The 17,546-nt window shown below is 64.6% G+C and overlaps 5 pseudogenes; all 5 read right to left on the minus strand.

The window, feature by feature from the left end:
- On the minus strand, positions 1-119 carry LOC142867400 (uncharacterized; annotated as a pseudogene).
- Positions 120-3,669: 3,550 nt separating this feature from the next.
- LOC142867401 (uncharacterized) lies at positions 3,670-3,788 on the minus strand (annotated as a pseudogene).
- Positions 3,789-7,340: 3,552 nt separating this feature from the next.
- LOC142867402 (uncharacterized) lies at positions 7,341-7,459 on the minus strand (annotated as a pseudogene).
- Positions 7,460-11,012: 3,553 nt separating this feature from the next.
- Positions 11,013-11,131, minus strand: LOC142867403 (uncharacterized; annotated as a pseudogene).
- A 3,548-nt stretch (positions 11,132-14,679) lies between these two features.
- LOC142867405 (uncharacterized) lies at positions 14,680-14,798 on the minus strand (annotated as a pseudogene).
- Positions 14,799-17,546: the final 2,748 nt, after the last annotated feature.

The raw sequence follows: 17,546 nt of genomic DNA on the forward strand, positions 1-17,546 counted from the left end.
AGCCTAGGACACCCGGGATTCCCAGGCGGTCTCCCATCCAAGTACTAACCAGGCCCGACGCTGCTTAGCTTCGGAGATCAGACGAGATGGGGCGCGTTCGGGGTGGTGTGGCCCTAGACCGCGGAGGGCGCCCCTGCCCCGCTCAAGAGGCCAGCCTCACCGCGCTTCCCCGCGATAGCGCTGACCCGCGCCGGGCCTGTGCAGTTGGCCGGCCCGGTCGGGCGGACTCCGGAGGACTGAGGTGAGGGACGGGGCGGGGCGGGGTGGGGTGGGGGCTGTCTACACACACACACACACACACACACACACACACACACACACACACAAACACACACACACAGACACGATGCGCCTCCACGGCTGGACCCGCCAAGGTGGAGACCTTCCAGCCCCCCTCCTCTCCTCACCTCGCCTCCTTCACCTACCCGCCCCCACCCCCAGCGCGCCGCCGCTGACTGCGCACGCGCGCTCACCCTTTGACCCCAGCCAGGGGCCGCCCTCCCGCACAACCCCTGTCAGCTGCGCCCCCGCCCTGTGGGTGGGCTGCCGCCTATTCCCCAGGGCCAGGGCTGGGGCACAGCGCATGGGGGAGGGGAGCGAGTGTAGGGGCGTCTCTCGGGATGTGTCCCATGGCTGGGGTGGGGCGGGGTGGTTTGGGGGGCGCTGAAGAAATCAGTCCCCTCCATCTCCTACCTCTGGAAAACCCCCAAGCCCTTGGAGAACTGCCGGCACCGCTCCCGTGGGGGCCGGGACCCTGCTCCGTGTCCTCCTGTGGCCCAGTCCAAGGGGCCTGGGCCTGGCCCGGGGCTGGATTGGACCCCAACCACCCTCGGGTGTGGACTTGCTAAAAGCCGGCGATTAGATATTGGATTCGAGCTTCCTTGAGGTCATTTCACTAATGAGTGCACCGGAAAGAGTTTCCTAATCCATCTGTGAGGGTGGCAACTGAAAGAGAATTTTAAAGCTGACAGAATAGGCGAGGAAAGGCATAGGAGATTTCCACACCCAGTAAGGCAGACTTTCCCGACATGGAAGAAAGAAACGAGCAAACAGAGACACCGGTAGCCCGCCCGGATCAGAGTCGGCTCCTTAGAGAAAGCACCCTGACCAGGTTCACCCGTGGGTGGGTGGCGAGCCAGTGGCATTCAGAAGCGCGAGGCCCGCAGTCTGTGCAGAAGACACCTGCACTCGGGTGTGTGTGGCGGCACGATTCCCAAGCAGCTCCAAATGGTAATCCAAAGAGAAGCCAGGGAGTTCCCAAGGCCCCAGGTGTCCTCAGCCCACGACTGGCTGCTGTGGGAATGCGAAGCCCGGCTCCTTGTCTCAGAGCGGGACAACCAGGAGGTGTGACGTACACCCCGGGGTTCCCAGGAGGATCAGGCTGAAGCTGGTACTTGGCCTGAAAATGTCCCCTCGCATGGGCACCCCCTTCCGCTTCCGGCTCCTCTGCTCCCGGTGCCCCTCCATCCAGGGGCCAGACTTTAAGAAGTCACCCGCAGGAGAATCCTGGTCCCAAAGGAGCCTTCTGGGGGACCCGTGCTGAGAGAGGTTGTGGGCATGGCCCGCTGGGGCTCTGCCCGGCCCAGGGCTGGGAGATGCCACCTCCCAGCTCCGGGTCCCTGCAGGAAGCGTTGGCAAGCACAGGGCCAGTCCCCCAAAGGCCCAGGTGCAGGGAGCCCAGGCCAAGCAGCCTGTGGAAGAAGCCACATGCCGTGCCACCCCGGGAACACGACTGCAGGTCGCGGCCCCTCCCGCCTCCTCCCCGACATGGCGCAGGGCTCAGAGACACCTGAGACGCTGCTACCAAAGTCCAAAGGGCATCGGTTGCTCCTCCAAAGCACCCGAGCAGACCGCGTTGTCCAGCCAGCCCCTGGGCCTCCCTGGGGTGCCCAGCACAAAAGTGCAGACAACCCCCGGACTCGCAATATCAGTTTGAGGATGTTCCTGCCACTCTAAGGACCCGCAGGCCAGCTGGGCCTTCAGGCAGGACAGAGAGCCCCGGAATCCGACGTGGAGAGCTGCGTGGACGTCCCCATCAGGAGGCGGTCCCCACCTCCGAGGCTCTCCCCTTGCGGGGAGCGGCAGCCCCAGGGCCTCAGGGAAGACACCAGGCTGGGCCCCCGCGGCACAGCGGGGCACGTCCCCGTCCCCGGCAGGCGACTTAGCGATGCCTGCGCCAGACTGCTGCGGCCGCCCTGCTGCCGGGTTCCTGGAGGGCTTCCTGGAAGCAGCGTCCACACCAAGCCCCTGGAAGGCCCAGGCGACGGAGGAGCCGGTCAGGCAGGGGCCGAGGACGGTGACGGGCGGGGAGGAGCGTGTCAGGCAGGGGCCGAGGACGGTGACAGGCCGGGCGGGAAGGAGCCGGTCAGGCGGGGGCCCAGGACAGTGACGGGCCTGGCCGGGGAGGAGCGAGTCAGGCAGTGGCCCAGGTGGTGGGCCGGGCGGAGAGGAGCCTGTCAGGCAGGGGCAGAGGACGGTGACGGTGACGGGCCGGGGCGGGAAGGGGCCGGTCAGGCAGGGGCAGGGGCCGAGGACAGTGACGGGCCTGGCGGGGGAGGAGCGCGTCAGGCAGGGGCAGAGGAGACGGGCTGGGTAAGGGGTAGGGTGACAGTTAGGGCACAATTCACAATCGCAAAGATGTGGAAGCGACCCGAGTGCCCATCCATCCAGGAGTGCATTAGTAACATGTGGCGCGTGGACACCACGGAGTGCCATTCGGCTGTGAGGAGCAGCGGTGAGGGGGCGCCTCTCGTGTTCTCCTGGCCAGAGCTGGAACCCGTTCCAGTAGGCCAGGTGTCCCAAGAACGGACACACGAGCACCACGTGCGCGCGCTCACCGGCAAATTGGTAGGAACGGATGGACACCTAAGTGGACAGCGAGGAATCACCTTCATCGGGTGGGTGTCGGGCGGGCGTGGGGAGGGGGTGGGCATACACATCCATTAGGGAGGGGGTGGGTGCGCACCGACTGGGGGATGGGCGCACTTGAAGCTCTGACCCGAGGGGGGAGGCGGGGAAAGAGCAATGCACCCGACCTGAACATTGGTACCCCCACAATACGCTGGGAGAGAATGAGAAATAAATAAGGAGACAGGGGGGAGGGGGGCACGGGCAACACATGTCACCTCAATACTTGTACTCCCATCATCTGCTAGAAAGGAGAGAGAAAAGAAAATGCAATCATAGAGATAAGAGACACTTTCTAAGAACATGAATCCGAAAAGAAAAGTAAAAGGAGGCCTGTCGAGCAGGTCTGGGTGTGACTCCGGATCCCCCAACCTCCAGTGCCACCACCAGAGATTCCTACGTGTAGCCCATAGAACCCCAAAAGCAACGGGACGAGTTCTGGTCACATACTCGCTCAAAGTGACATCCTGGAATCCTTCCGGAACTCCCTCCCCTCTCAGACTCTCCAGGTTTCCTCCAGCGTGTCGTTTCCCACAGACCAGACCTTTGGACTGAGACCGGACAGTCCAGATGGCACGCATGCTGCCCCGTGGCGGCGGTGTCCCGGCTTGGGACAAGAGGAGGCCCCACGGTGCGGGCTGGGGCGGCAGGCACCGCGGCGGGCGCTGAGGGTGGGGGTGATCCGCCGGACCGCCGCCCCGCCGCGCTCCCGGCAAGGGGACAGAGCAACAGGCAAAAAAAAAAAAAAAAAAAAAAAAAAAAAGCCTAGGACACCCGGGATTCCCAGGCGGTCTCCCATCCAAGTACTAACCAGGCCCGACGCTGCTTAGCTTCGGAGATCAGACGAGATGGGGCGCGTTCGGGGTGGTGTGGCCCTAGACCGCGGAGGGCGCCCCTGCCCCGCTCAAGAGGCCAGCCTCACCGCGCTTCCCCGCGATAGCGCTGACCCGCGCCGGGCCTGTGCAGTTGGCCGGCCCGGTCGGGCGGACTCCGGAGGACTGAGGTGAGGGACGGGGCGGGGCGGGGTGGGGTGGGGGCTGTCTACACACACACACACACACACACACACACACACACACACACACACACAAACACACACACACAGACACGATGCGCCTCCACGGCTGGACCCGCCAAGGTGGAGACCTTCCAGCCCCCCTCCTCTCCTCACCTCGCCTCCTTCACCTACCCGCCCCCACCCCCAGCGCGCCGCCGCTGACTGCGCACGCGCGCTCACCCTTTGACCCCAGCCAGGGGCCGCCCTCCCGCACAACCCCTGTCAGCTGCGCCCCCGCCCTGTGGGTGGGCTGCCGCCTATTCCCCAGGGCCAGGGCTGGGGCACAGCGCATGGGGGAGGGGAGCGAGTGTAGGGGCGTCTCTCGGGATGTGTCCCATGGCTGGGGTGGGGCGGGGTGGTTTGGGGGGCGCTGAAGAAATCAGTCCCCTCCATCTCCTACCTCTGGAAAACCCCCAAGCCCTTGGAGAACTGCCGGCACCGCTCCCGTGGGGGCCGGGACCCTGCTCCGTGTCCTCCTGTGGCCCAGTCCAAGGGGCCTGGGCCTGGCCCGGGGCTGGATTGGACCCCAACCACCCTCGGGTGTGGACTTGCTAAAAGCCGGCGATTAGATATTGGATTCGAGCTTCCTTGAGGTCATTTCACTAATGAGTGCACCGGAAAGAGTTTCCTAATCCATCTGTGAGGGTGGCAACTGAAAGAGAATTTTAAAGCTGACAGAATAGGCGAGGAAAGGCATAGGAGATTTCCACACCCAGTAAGGCAGACTTTCCCGAAATGGAAGAAAGAAACGAGCAAACAGAGACACCGGTAGCCCGCCCGGATCAGAGTCGGCTCCTTAGAGAAAGCACCCTGACCAGGTTCACCCGTGGGTGGGTGGCGAGCCAGTGGCATTCAGAAGCGCGAGGCCCGCAGTCTGTGCAGAAGACACCTGCACTCGGGTGTGTGTGGCGGCACGATTCCCAAGCAGCTCCAAATGGTAATCCAAAGAGAAGCCAGGGAGTTCCCAAGGCCCCAGGTGTCCTCAGCCCACGACTGGCTGCTGTGGGAATGCGAAGCCCGGCTCCTTGTCTCAGAGCGGGACAACCAGGAGGTGTGACGTACACCCCGGGGTTCCCAGGAGGATCAGGCTGAAGCTGGTACTTGGCCTGAAAATGTCCCCTCGCATGGGCACCCCCTTCCGCTTCCGGCTCCTCTGCTCCCGGTGCCCCTCCATCCAGGGGCCAGACTTTAAGAAGTCACCCGCAGGAGAATCCTGGTCCCAAAGGAGCCTTCTGGGGGACCCGTGCTGAGAGAGGTTGTGGGCATGGCCCGCTGGGGCTCTGCCCGGCCCAGGGCTGGGAGATGCCACCTCCCAGCTCCGGGTCCCTGCAGGAAGCGTTGGCAAGCACAGGGCCAGTCCCCCAAAGGCCCAGGTGCAGGGAGCCCAGGCCAAGCAGCCTGTGGAAGAAGCCACATGCCGTGCCACCCCGGGAACACGACTGCAGGTCGCGGCCCCTCCCGCCTCCTCCCCGACATGGCGCAGGGCTCAGAGACACCTGAGACGCTGCTACCAAAGTCCAAAGGGCATCGGTTGCTCCTCCAAAGCACCCGAGCAGACCGCGTTGTCCAGCCAGCCCCTGGGCCTCCCTGGGGTGCCCAGCACAAAAGTGCAGACAACCCCCGGACTCGCAATATCAGTTTGAGGATGTTCCTGCCACTCTAAGGACCCGCAGGCCAGCTGGGCCTTCAGGCAGGACAGAGAGCCCCGGAATCCGACGTGGAGAGCTGCGTGGACGTCCCCATCAGGAGGCGGTCCCCACCTCCGAGGCTCTCCCCTTGCGGGGAGCGGCAGCCCCAGGGCCTCAGGGAAGACACCAGGCTGGGCCCCCGCGGCACAGCGGGGCACGTCCCCGTCCCCGGCAGGCGACTTAGCGATGCCTGCGCCAGACTGCTGCGGCCGCCCTGCTGCCGGGTTCCTGGAGGGCTTCCTGGAAGCAGCGTCCACACCAAGCCCCTGGAAGGCCCAGGCGACGGAGGAGCCGGTCAGGCAGGGGCCGAGGACGGTGACGGGCGGGGAGGAGCGTGTCAGGCAGGGGCCGAGGACGGTGACAGGCCGGGCGGGAAGGAGCCGGTCAGGCGGGGGCCCAGGACAGTGACGGGCCTGGCCGGGGAGGAGCGAGTCAGGCAGTGGCCCAGGTGGTGGGCCGGGCGGAGAGGAGCCTGTCAGGCAGGGGCAGAGGACGGTGACGGTGACGGGCCGGGGCGGGAAGGGGCCGGTCAGGCAGGGGCAGGGGCCGAGGACAGTGACGGGCCTGGCGGGGGAGGAGCGCGTCAGGCAGGGGCAGAGGAGACGGGCTGGGTAAGGGGTAGGGTGACAGTTAGGGCACAATTCACAATCGCAAAGATGTGGAAGCGACCCGAGTGCCCATCCATCCAGGAGTGCATTAGTAACATGTGGCGCGTGGACACCACGGAGTGCCATTCGGCTGTGAGGAGCAGCGGTGAGGGGGCGCCTCTCGTGTTCTCCTGGCCAGAGCTGGAACCCGTTCCAGTAGGCCAGGTGTCCCAAGAACGGACACACGAGCACCACGTGCGCGCGCTCACCGGCAAATTGGTAGGAACGGATGGACACCTAAGTGGACAGCGAGGAATCACCTTCATCGGGTGGGTGTCGGGCGGGCGTGGGGAGGGGGTGGGCATACACATCCATTAGGGAGGGGGTGGGTGCGCACCGACTGGGGGATGGGCGCACTTGAAGCTCTGACCCGAGGGGGGAGGCGGGGAAAGAGCAATGCACCCGACCTGAACATTGGTACCCCCACAATACGCTGGGAGAGAATGAGAAATAAATAAGGAGACAGGGGGGAGGGGGGCACGGGCAACACATGTCACCTCAATACTTGTACTCCCATCATCTGCTAGAAAGGAGAGAGAAAAGAAAATGCAATCATAGAGATAAGAGACACTTTCTAAGAACATGAATCCGAAAAGAAAAGTAAAAGGAGGCCTGTCGAGCAGGTCTGGGTGTGACTCCGGATCCCCCAACCTCCAGTGCCACCACCAGAGATTCCTACGTGTAGCCCATAGAACCCCAAAAGCAACGGGACGAGTTCTGGTCACATACTCGCTCAAAGTGACATCCTGGAATCCTTCCGGAACTCCCTCCCCTCTCAGACTCTCCAGGTTTCCTCCAGCGTGTCGTTTCCCACAGACCAGACCTTTGGACTGAGACCGGACAGTCCAGATGGCACGCATGCTGCCCCGTGGCGGCGGTGTCCCGGCTTGGGACAAGAGGAGGCCCCACGGTGCGGGCTGGGGCGGCAGGCACCGCGGCGGGCGCTGAGGGTGGGGGTGATCCGCCGGACCGCCGCCCCGCCGCGCTCCCGGCAAGGGGACAGAGCAACAGGCAAAAAAAAAAAAAAAAAAAAAAAAAAAAAGCCTAGGACACCCGGGATTCCCAGGCGGTCTCCCATCCAAGTACTAACCAGGCCCGACGCTGCTTAGCTTCGGAGATCAGACGAGATGGGGCGCGTTCGGGGTGGTGTGGCCCTAGACCGCGGAGGGCGCCCCTGCCCCGCTCAAGAGGCCAGCCTCACCGCGCTTCCCCGCGATAGCGCTGACCCGCGCCGGGCCTGTGCAGTTGGCCGGCCCGGTCGGGCGGACTCCGGAGGACTGAGGTGAGGGACGGGGCGGGGCGGGGTGGGGTGGGGGCTGTCTACACACACACACACACACACACACACACACACACACACACACACACAAACACACACACACAGACACGATGCGCCTCCACGGCTGGACCCGCCAAGGTGGAGACCTTCCAGCCCCCCTCCTCTCCTCACCTCGCCTCCTTCACCTACCCGCCCCCACCCCCAGCGCGCCGCCGCTGACTGCGCACGCGCGCTCACCCTTTGACCCCAGCCAGGGGCCGCCCTCCCGCACAACCCCTGTCAGCTGCGCCCCCGCCCTGTGGGTGGGCTGCCGCCTATTCCCCAGGGCCAGGGCTGGGGCACAGCGCATGGGGGAGGGGAGCGAGTGTAGGGGCGTCTCTCGGGATGTGTCCCATGGCTGGGGTGGGGCGGGGTGGTTTGGGGGGCGCTGAAGAAATCAGTCCCCTCCATCTCCTACCTCTGGAAAACCCCCAAGCCCTTGGAGAACTGCCGGCACCGCTCCCGTGGGGGCCGGGACCCTGCTCCGTGTCCTCCTGTGGCCCAGTCCAAGGGGCCTGGGCCTGGCCCGGGGCTGGATTGGACCCCAACCACCCTCGGGTGTGGACTTGCTAAAAGCCGGCGATTAGATATTGGATTCGAGCTTCCTTGAGGTCATTTCACTAATGAGTGCACCGGAAAGAGTTTCCTAATCCATCTGTGAGGGTGGCAACTGAAAGAGAATTTTAAAGCTGACAGAATAGGCGAGGAAAGGCATAGGAGATTTCCACACCCAGTAAGGCAGACTTTCCCGAAATGGAAGAAAGAAACGAGCAAACAGAGACACCGGTAGCCCGCCCGGATCAGAGTCGGCTCCTTAGAGAAAGCACCCTGACCAGGTTCACCCGTGGGTGGGTGGCGAGCCAGTGGCATTCAGAAGCGCGAGGCCCGCAGTCTGTGCAGAAGACACCTGCACTCGGGTGTGTGTGGCGGCACGATTCCCAAGCAGCTCCAAATGGTAATCCAAAGAGAAGCCAGGGAGTTCCCAAGGCCCCAGGTGTCCTCAGCCCACGACTGGCTGCTGTGGGAATGCGAAGCCCGGCTCCTTGTCTCAGAGCGGGACAACCAGGAGGTGTGACGTACACCCCGGGGTTCCCAGGAGGATCAGGCTGAAGCTGGTACTTGGCCTGAAAATGTCCCCTCGCATGGGCACCCCCTTCCGCTTCCGGCTCCTCTGCTCCCGGTGCCCCTCCATCCAGGGGCCAGACTTTAAGAAGTCACCCGCAGGAGAATCCTGGTCCCAAAGGAGCCTTCTGGGGGACCCGTGCTGAGAGAGGTTGTGGGCATGGCCCGCTGGGGCTCTGCCCGGCCCAGGGCTGGGAGATGCCACCTCCCAGCTCCGGGTCCCTGCAGGAAGCGTTGGCAAGCACAGGGCCAGTCCCCCAAAGGCCCAGGTGCAGGGAGCCCAGGCCAAGCAGCCTGTGGAAGAAGCCACATGCCGTGCCACCCCGGGAACACGACTGCAGGTCGCGGCCCCTCCCGCCTCCTCCCCGACATGGCGCAGGGCTCAGAGACACCTGAGACGCTGCTACCAAAGTCCAAAGGGCATCGGTTGCTCCTCCAAAGCACCCGAGCAGACCGCGTTGTCCAGCCAGCCCCTGGGCCTCCCTGGGGTGCCCAGCACAAAAGTGCAGACAACCCCCGGACTCGCAATATCAGTTTGAGGATGTTCCTGCCACTCTAAGGACCCGCAGGCCAGCTGGGCCTTCAGGCAGGACAGAGAGCCCCGGAATCCGACGTGGAGAGCTGCGTGGACGTCCCCATCAGGAGGCGGTCCCCACCTCCGAGGCTCTCCCCTTGCGGGGAGCGGCAGCCCCAGGGCCTCAGGGAAGACACCAGGCTGGGCCCCCGCGGCACAGCGGGGCACGTCCCCGTCCCCGGCAGGCGACTTAGCGATGCCTGCGCCAGACTGCTGCGGCCGCCCTGCTGCCGGGTTCCTGGAGGGCTTCCTGGAAGCAGCGTCCACACCAAGCCCCTGGAAGGCCCAGGCGACGGAGGAGCCGGTCAGGCAGGGGCCGAGGACGGTGACGGGCGGGGAGGAGCGTGTCAGGCAGGGGCCGAGGACGGTGACAGGCCGGGCGGGAAGGAGCCGGTCAGGCGGGGGCCCAGGACAGTGACGGGCCTGGCCGGGGAGGAGCGAGTCAGGCAGTGGCCCAGGTGGTGGGCCGGGCGGAGAGGAGCCTGTCAGGCAGGGGCAGAGGACGGTGACGGTGACGGGCCGGGGCGGGAAGGGGCCGGTCAGGCAGGGGCAGGGGCCGAGGACAGTGACGGGCCTGGCGGGGGAGGAGCGCGTCAGGCAGGGGCAGAGGAGACGGGCTGGGTAAGGGGTAGGGTGACAGTTAGGGCACAATTCACAATCGCAAAGATGTGGAAGCGACCCGAGTGCCCATCCATCCAGGAGTGCATTAGTAACATGTGGCGCGTGGACACCACGGAGTGCCATTCGGCTGTGAGGAGCAGCGGTGAGGGGGCGCCTCTCGTGTTCTCCTGGCCAGAGCTGGAACCCGTTCCAGTAGGCCAGGTGTCCCAAGAACGGACACACGAGCACCACGTGCGCGCGCTCACCGGCAAATTGGTAGGAACGGATGGACACCTAAGTGGACAGCGAGGAATCACCTTCATCGGGTGGGTGTCGGGCGGGCGTGGGGAGGGGGTGGGCATACACATCCATTAGGGAGGGGGTGGGTGCGCACCGACTGGGGGATGGGCGCACTTGAAGCTCTGACCCGAGGGGGGAGGCGGGGAAAGAGCAATGCACCCGACCTGAACATTGGTACCCCCACAATACGCTGGGAGAGAATGAGAAATAAATAAGGAGACAGGGGGGAGGGGGGCACGGGCAACACATGTCACCTCAATACTTGTACTCCCATCATCTGCTAGAAAGGAGAGAGAAAAGAAAATGCAATCATAGAGATAAGAGACACTTTCTAAGAACATGAATCCGAAAAGAAAAGTAAAAGGAGGCCTGTCGAGCAGGTCTGGGTGTGACTCCGGATCCCCCAACCTCCAGTGCCACCACCAGAGATTCCTACGTGTAGCCCATAGAACCCCAAAAGCAACGGGACGAGTTCTGGTCACATACTCGCTCAAAGTGACATCCTGGAATCCTTCCGGAACTCCCTCCCCTCTCAGACTCTCCAGGTTTCCTCCAGCGTGTCGTTTCCCACAGACCAGACCTTTGGACTGAGACCGGACAGTCCAGATGGCACGCATGCTGCCCCGTGGCGGCGGTGTCCCGGCTTGGGACAAGAGGAGGCCCCACGGTGCGGGCTGGGGCGGCAGGCACCGCGGCGGGCGCTGAGGGTGGGGGTGATCCGCCGGACCGCCGCCCCGCCGCGCTCCCGGCAAGGGGACAGAGCAACAGGCAAAAAAAAAAAAAAAAAAAAAAAAAAAAAAGCCTAGGACACCCGGGATTCCCAGGCGGTCTCCCATCCAAGTACTAACCAGGCCCGACGCTGCTTAGCTTCGGAGATCAGACGAGATGGGGCGCGTTCGGGGTGGTGTGGCCCTAGACCGCGGAGGGCGCCCCTGCCCCGCTCAAGAGGCCAGCCTCACCGCGCTTCCCCGCGATAGCGCTGACCCGCGCCGGGCCTGTGCAGTTGGCCGGCCCGGTCGGGCGGACTCCGGAGGACTGAGGTGAGGGACGGGGCGGGGCGGGGTGGGGTGGGGGCTGTCTACACACACACACACACACACACACACACACACACACACACACAAACACACACACACAGACACGATGCGCCTCCACGGCTGGACCCGCCAAGGTGGAGACCTTCCAGCCCCCCTCCTCTCCTCACCTCGCCTCCTTCACCTACCCGCCCCCACCCCCAGCGCGCCGCCGCTGACTGCGCACGCGCGCTCACCCTTTGACCCCAGCCAGGGGCCGCCCTCCCGCACAACCCCTGTCAGCTGCGCCCCCGCCCTGTGGGTGGGCTGCCGCCTATTCCCCAGGGCCAGGGCTGGGGCACAGCGCATGGGGGAGGGGAGCGAGTGTAGGGGCGTCTCTCGGGATGTGTCCCATGGCTGGGGTGGGGCGGGGTGGTTTGGGGGGCGCTGAAGAAATCAGTCCCCTCCATCTCCTACCTCTGGAAAACCCCCAAGCCCTTGGAGAACTGCCGGCACCGCTCCCGTGGGGGCCGGGACCCTGCTCCGTGTCCTCCTGTGGCCCAGTCCAAGGGGCCTGGGCCTGGCCCGGGGCTGGATTGGACCCCAACCACCCTCGGGTGTGGACTTGCTAAAAGCCGGCGATTAGATATTGGATTCGAGCTTCCTTGAGGTCATTTCACTAATGAGTGCACCGGAAAGAGTTTCCTAATCCATCTGTGAGGGTGGCAACTGAAAGAGAATTTTAAAGCTGACAGAATAGGCGAGGAAAGGCATAGGAGATTTCCACACCCAGTAAGGCAGACTTTCCCGAAATGGAAGAAAGAAACGAGCAAACAGAGACACCGGTAGCCCGCCCGGATCAGAGTCGGCTCCTTAGAGAAAGCACCCTGACCAGGTTCACCCGTGGGTGGGTGGCGAGCCAGTGGCATTCAGAAGCGCGAGGCCCGCAGTCTGTGCAGAAGACACCTGCACTCGGGTGTGTGTGGCGGCACGATTCCCAAGCAGCTCCAAATGGTAATCCAAAGAGAAGCCAGGGAGTTCCCAAGGCCCCAGGTGTCCTCAGCCCACGACTGGCTGCTGTGGGAATGCGAAGCCCGGCTCCTTGTCTCAGAGCGGGACAACCAGGAGGTGTGACGTACACCCCGGGGTTCCCAGGAGGATCAGGCTGAAGCTGGTACTTGGCCTGAAAATGTCCCCTCGCATGGGCACCCCCTTCCGCTTCCGGCTCCTCTGCTCCCGGTGCCCCTCCATCCAGGGGCCAGACTTTAAGAAGTCACCCGCAGGAGAATCCTGGTCCCAAAGGAGCCTTCTGGGGGACCCGTGCTGAGAGAGGTTGTGGGCATGGCCCGCTGGGGCTCTGCCCGGCCCAGGGCTGGGAGATGCCACCTCCCAGCTCCGGGTCCCTGCAGGAAGCGTTGGCAAGCACAGGGCCAGTCCCCCAAAGGCCCAGGTGCAGGGAGCCCAGGCCAAGCAGCCTGTGGAAGAAGCCACATGCCGTGCCACCCCGGGAACACGACTGCAGGTCGCGGCCCCTCCCGCCTCCTCCCCGACATGGCGCAGGGCTCAGAGACACCTGAGACGCTGCTACCAAAGTCCAAAGGGCATCGGTTGCTCCTCCAAAGCACCCGAGCAGACCGCGTTGTCCAGCCAGCCCCTGGGCCTCCCTGGGGTGCCCAGCACAAAAGTGCAGACAACCCCCGGACTCGCAATATCAGTTTGAGGATGTTCCTGCCACTCTAAGGACCCGCAGGCCAGCTGGGCCTTCAGGCAGGACAGAGAGCCCCGGAATCCGACGTGGAGAGCTGCGTGGACGTCCCCATCAGGAGGCGGTCCCCACCTCCGAGGCTCTCCCCTTGCGGGGAGCGGCAGCCCCAGGGCCTCAGGGAAGACACCAGGCTGGGCCCCCGCGGCACAGCGGGGCACGTCCCCGTCCCCGGCAGGCGACTTAGCGATGCCTGCGCCAGACTGCTGCGGCCGCCCTGCTGCCGGGTTCCTGGAGGGCTTCCTGGAAGCAGCGTCCACACCAAGCCCCTGGAAGGCCCAGGCGACGGAGGAGCCGGTCAGGCAGGGGCCGAGGACGGTGACGGGCGGGGAGGAGCGTGTCAGGCAGGGGCCGAGGACGGTGACAGGCCGGGCGGGAAGGAGCCGGTCAGGCGGGGGCCCAGGACAGTGACGGGCCTGGCCGGGGAGGAGCGAGTCAGGCAGTGGCCCAGGTGGTGGGCCGGGCGGAGAGGAGCCTGTCAGGCAGGGGCAGAGGACGGTGACGGTGACGGGCCGGGGCGGGAAGGGGCCGGTCAGGCAGGGGCAGGGGCCGAGGACAGTGACGGGCCTGGCGGGGGAGGAGCGCGTCAGGCAGGGGCAGAGGAGACGGGCTGGGTAAGGGGTAGGGTGACAGTTAGGGCACAATTCACAATCGCAAAGATGTGGAAGCGACCCGAGTGCCCATCCATCCAGGAGTGCATTAGTAACATGTGGCGCGTGGACACCACGGAGTGCCATTCGGCTGTGAGGAGCAGCGGTGAGGGGGCGCCTCTCGTGTTCTCCTGGCCAGAGCTGGAACCCGTTCCAGTAGGCCAGGTGTCCCAAGAACGGACACACGAGCACCACGTGCGCGCGCTCACCGGCAAATTGGTAGGAACGGATGGACACCTAAGTGGACAGCGAGGAATCACCTTCATCGGGTGGGTGTCGGGCGGGCGTGGGGAGGGGGTGGGCATACACATCCATTAGGGAGGGGGTGGGTGCGCACCCACTGGGGGATGGGCGCACTTGAAGCTCTGACCCGAGGGGGGAGGCGGGGAAAGAGCAATGCACCCGACCTGAACATTGGTACCCCCACAATACGCTGGGAGAGAATGAGAAATAAATAAGGAGACAGGGGGGAGGGGGGCACGGGCAACACATGTCACCTCAATACTTGTACTCCCATCATCTGCTAGAAAGGAGAGAGAAAAGAAAATGCAATCATAGAGATAAGAGACACTTTCTAAGAACATGAATCCGAAAAGAAAAGTAAAAGGAGGCCTGTCGAGCAGGTCTGGGTGTGACTCCGGATCCCCCAACCTCCAGTGCCACCACCAGAGATTCCTACGTGTAGCCCATAGAACCCCAAAAGCAACGGGACGAGTTCTGGTCACATACTCGCTCAAAGTGACATCCTGGAATCCTTCCGGAACTCCCTCCCCTCTCAGACTCTCCAGGTTTCCTCCAGCGTGTCGTTTCCCACAGACCAGACCTTTGGACTGAGACCGGACAGTCCAGATGGCACGCATGCTGCCCCGTGGCGGCGGTGTCCCGGCTTGGGACAAGAGGAGGCCCCACGGTGCGGGCTGGGGCGGCAGGCACCGCGGCGGGCGCTGAGGGTGGGGGTGATCCGCCGGACCGCCGCCCCGCCGCGCTCCCGGCAAGGGGACAGAGCAACAGGCAAAAAAAAAAAAAAAAAAAAAAAAAAAAAGCCTAGGACACCCGGGATTCCCAGGCGGTCTCCCATCCAAGTACTAACCAGGCCCGACGCTGCTTAGCTTCGGAGATCAGACGAGATGGGGCGCGTTCGGGGTGGTGTGGCCCTAGACCGCGGAGGGCGCCCCTGCCCCGCTCAAGAGGCCAGCCTCACCGCGCTTCCCCGCGATAGCGCTGACCCGCGCCGGGCCTGTGCAGTTGGCCGGCCCGGTCGGGCAGACTCCGGAGGACTGAGGTGAGGGACGGGGCGGGGCGGGGTGGGGTGGGGGCTGTCTACACACACACACACACACACACACACACACACACAAACACACACACACAGACACGATGCGCCTCCACGGCTGGACCCGCCAAGGTGGAGACCTTCCAGCCCCCCTCCTCTCCTCACCTCGCCTCCTTCACCTACCCGCCCCCACCCCCAGCGCGCCGCCGCTGACTGCGCACGCGCGCTCACCCTTTGACCCCAGCCAGGGGCCGCCCTCCCGCACAACCCCTGTCAGCTGCGCCCCCGCCCTGTGGGTGGGCTGCAGCCTATTCCCCAGGGCCAGGGCTGGGGCACAGCGCATGGGGGAGGGGAGCGAGTGTAGGGGCGTCTCTCGGGATGTGTCCCATGGCTGGGGTGGGGCGGGGTGGTTTGGGGGGCGCTGAAGAAATCAGTCCCCTCCATCTCCTACCTCTGGAAAACCCCCAAGCCCTTGGAGAACTGCCGGCACCGCTCCCGTGGGGGCCGGGACCCTGCTCCGTGTCCTCCTGTGGCCCAGTCCAAGGGGCCTGGGCCTGGCCCGGGGCTGGATTGGACCCCAACCACCCTCGGGTGTGGACTTGCTAAAAGCCGGCGATTAGATATTGGATTCGAGCTTCCTTGAGGTCATTTCACTAATGAGTGCACCGGAAAGAGTTTCCTAATCCATCTGTGAGGGTGGCAACTGAAAGAGAATTTTAAAGCTGACAGAATAGGCGAGGAAAGGCATAGGAGATTTCCACACCCAGTAAGGCAGACTTTCCCGAAATGGAAGAAAGAAACGAGCAAACAGAGACACCGGTAGCCCGCCCGGATCAGAGTCGGCTCCTTAGAGAAAGCACCCTGACCAGGTTCACCCGTGGGTGGGTGGCGAGCCAGTGGCATTCAGAAGCGCGAGGCCCGCAGTCTGTGCAGAAGACACCTGCACTCGGGTGTGTGTGGCGGCACGATTCCCAAGCAGCTCCAAATGGTAATCCAAAGAGAAGCCAGGGAGTTCCCAAGGCCCCAGGTGTCCTCAGCCCACGACTGGCTGCTGTGGGAATGCGAAGCCCGGCTCCTTGTCTCAGAGCGGGACAACCAGGAGGTGTGACGTACACCCCGGGGTTCCCAGGAGGATCAGGCTGAAGCTGGTACTTGGCCTGAAAATGTCCCCTCGCATGGGCACCCCCTTCCGCTTCCGGCTCCTCTGCTCCCGGTGCCCCTCCATCCAGGGGCCAGACTTTAAGAAGTCACCCGCAGGAGAATCCTGGTCCCAAAGGAGCCTTCTGGGGGACCCGTGCTGAGAGAGGTTGTGGGCATGGCCCGCTGGGGCTCTGCCCGGCCCAGGGCTGGGAGATGCCACCTCCCAGCTCCGGGTCCCTGCAGGAAGCGTTGGCAAGCACAGGGCCAGTCCCCCAAAGGCCCAGGTGCAGGGAGCCCAGGCCAAGCAGCCTGTGGAAGAAGCCACATGCCGTGCCACCCCGGGAACACGACTGCAGGTCGCGGCCCCTCCCGCCTCCTCCCCGACATGGCGCAGGGCTCAGAGACACCTGAGACGCTGCTACCAAAGTCCAAAGGGCATCGGTTGCTCCTCCAAAGCACCCGAGCAGACCGCGTTGTCCAGCCAGCCCCTGGGCCTCCCTGGGGTGCCCAGCACAAAAGTGCAGACAACCCCCGGACTCGCAATATCAGTTTGAGGATGTTCCTGCCACTCTAAGGACCCGCAGGCCAGCTGGGCCTTCAGGCAGGACAGAGAGCCCCGGAATCCGACGTGGAGAGCTGCGTGGACGTCCCCATCAGGAGGCGGTCCCCACCTCCGAGGCTCTCCCCTTGCGGGGAGCGGCAGCCCCAGGGCCTCAGGGAAGACACCAGGCTGGGCCCCCGCGGCACAGCGGGGCACGTCCCCGTCCCCGGCAGGCGACTTAGCGATGCCTGCGCCAGACTGCTGCGGCCGCCCTGCTGCCGGGTTCCTGGAGGGCTTCCTGGAAGCAGCGTCCACACCAAGCCCCTGGAAGGCCCAGGCGACGGAGGAGCCGGTCAGGCAGGGGCCGAGGACGGTGACGGGCGGGGAGGAGCGTGTCAGGCAGGGGCCGAGGACGGTGACAGGCCGGGCGGGAAGGAGCCGGTCAGGCGGGGGCCCAGGACAGTGACGGGCCTGGCCGGGGAGGAGCGAGTCAGGCAGTGGCCCAGGTGGTGGGCCGGGCGGAGAGGAGCCTGTCAGGCAGGGGCAGAGGACGGTGACGGTGACGGGCCGGGGCGGGAAGGGGCCGGTCAGGCAGGGGCAGGGGCCGAGGACAGTGACGGGCCTGGCGGGGGAGGAGCGCGTCAGGCAGGGGCAGAGGAGACGGGCTGGGTAAGGGGTAGGGTGACAGTTAGGGCACAATTCACAATCGCAAAGATGTGGAAGCGACCCGAGTGCCCATCCATCCAGGAGTGCATTAGTAACATGTGGCGCGTGGACACCACGGAGTGCCATTCGGCTGTGAGGAGCAGCGGTGAGGGGGCGCCTCTCGTGTTCTCCTGGCCAGAGCTGGAACCCGTTCCAGTAGGCCAGGTGTCCCAAGAACGGACACACGAGCACCACGTGCGCGCGCTCACCGGCAAATTGGTAGGAACGGATGGACACCTAAGTGGACAG

The sequence above is a fragment of the Microcebus murinus genome, unplaced genomic scaffold (assembly GCF_040939455.1).
Source record: "Microcebus murinus isolate Inina unplaced genomic scaffold, M.murinus_Inina_mat1.0 scaf015_hap2_Mmur4.0, whole genome shotgun sequence".
In the NCBI taxonomy this organism is placed as follows: domain Eukaryota; kingdom Metazoa; phylum Chordata; class Mammalia; order Primates; family Cheirogaleidae; genus Microcebus; species Microcebus murinus.